Source organism: Macaca fascicularis, chromosome X (assembly GCF_037993035.2).
Source record: "Macaca fascicularis isolate 582-1 chromosome X, T2T-MFA8v1.1".
Lineage (NCBI taxonomy): Eukaryota > Metazoa > Chordata > Mammalia > Primates > Cercopithecidae > Macaca > Macaca fascicularis.
The window spans coordinates 46,163,971-46,165,931 of NC_088395.1; the positions used below are offsets into that span (position 1 = coordinate 46,163,971).

The window sequence follows — 1,961 nt, forward strand, 5'->3', positions numbered from 1 at the left end:
ATTGAGTATGTTTTTTTATATCATTCTATATGATATTTCTACTTTTATCTGTTAATATAGCATATTTATTACATTAATAGACTTTTTTGAAATTCAAGTAACTGTATTTAAATTCAAAAACAATTCTTAAAACTGCATTAAGAGTCAAGACCCTTTTGTATTATAAAAATCACAAGTATTTCTAAGAGACAAAATACTTCTAGGTTAACTAGACCAGATCTGACTGACTGACTTTGGACTTTATTCTTTAAACAAATTGCAGAGAATAGAGAAAAAGGTTATTTACAGAAAACAATATCTACATATGTACTTAGAGGTACAAATTTTGTGGCAGAAAAGACTTCAGTACATGCTGGCATCTCAGAAGCAGTTCTCAAAGAGCTTAGTTTTATTTTCTTGAATTTTAAGAATGTCTAAGGTCCTTCTTCATCCTTGATCTTGGGAGCCAAGTAGTACTTTAAGTGTCCCATATCAGCAATTTTATAGTCTACAACAAGGTGTATGTCTGCAGACATATTGAGTGCCACCATTGAAGAGAGTGGAGTTGCTTTTGTAAGGAAGTTCAGGTACCTCAGTGCAAAAGTTAGCTGAACTGGTTCATTCATTCCCATGGTAACAGCTTCCTCCTCTTTATCGACAGTACTTGCCTGTGACAATTTGTTTCCATTTCCAAGGTCTCCACTTGCAGAAAATTTAATTCCATCTTTTACACAGGAAATTACAACAGCATCTCCAATATGACTGAGATAATATACATATACATGAAAATTCATCAGAAGGCATCTTTGCTATGGAGTGGTACTCTTGTTCTGCAATTCCAAGTTGTTCAACATCCAAATTCATCGACTTAATTTCATAGTCTGAAAACTTCTCCTGATTTGAAGCTTCAAATAATAGCACCAAGGTATCCACACTATCTTCAGTCCTTAGTGTGACGATATCTTCATTGCCAGCGCATTTTAGTATTTTGGATATAATACTGAGGTTCGTGCCCATGGCCAGGTTGCAGTCGCAGCGGTAAGTGTCAAAGCCCTCAGACGGCAGGGTGAACTGCATCAAGGAGACGTGGGACGAGTCTAAGCTCTGCAGGTTCACACCGCTCAAGTTGATGTCCCAGCAGGCGTCGTTGATGAGATCCTTGAGTGCTTCCAACGCCTTCTTCAGGACAGATCCCTGGACCAGGCGTGCCTGGAACATGGTGATGGAGTGACAACAACGCGGCTACAGGCGGGTGGAAAATAGGAAAGTCTAGCCCATTTTGGCTTCACGAGTCTCAGAGCAAGCGGGCAAAAGCCATGGGGAGAGGCTAAGACCTAGAATGACGACGATTAATAGACTTTTTTATGTTTAACCACCTTGCATCACCGGAATGTACTCTACTTATTCCTGGGATAAACTCTACCTGGTTGTCCTAAACAGAATTCTAAGATGGCCCCTGTGATTCCCACTCCCTGATATCCATGCCTTTGTGTAATCATCTCCCTTTGAGTGTGAGTAGAACATATAACTTGCTTCTAACCAATAGAATTTTGCAAAGCAAAGGGATTTTTCAGGTGCAATTAAAGTCCCTATTCATTTGACTGTGAGTTAATTAAAAGAGATTTCCTGGGTGGGCTTGACCTACTCAGGCAAGCTCTTTAAAAGAGGGTCTAGTGATTAGAGAGATTCTACTGCTGGCCTTGAAGAAACATGCCCCTATGAGTTCCACAGCTTCAAGAAAATGAGTTCTGCCAACAACTTGTGAGCTTGGAAGAAGACTACAACACTCAAATGGGACCCAGCTCTGCCCAACAAGTTAACTGCAGCCTATGAGACCCTAAGCAGAGAATCTAGTTAGGCTGTGTCTGAATTTCTGAACTACAGAAACTGAGATAGTAAATGAATGTTGTTTCAAACCGCTACATTGTGTGGTTATTTGTTACACAGCAATAGAAAACTAATACATTGGTATATTTTTAAAT

The 1,961-nt window shown here is 39.3% G+C and overlaps 1 pseudogene; it reads right to left on the reverse strand.

Moving 5' to 3' along the window:
* Positions 1-277: 277 nt before the first annotated feature.
* Positions 278-1,197, reverse strand: LOC102116007 (proliferating cell nuclear antigen pseudogene; annotated as a pseudogene).
* Between the last annotated feature and the right edge of the window lie 764 nt (positions 1,198-1,961).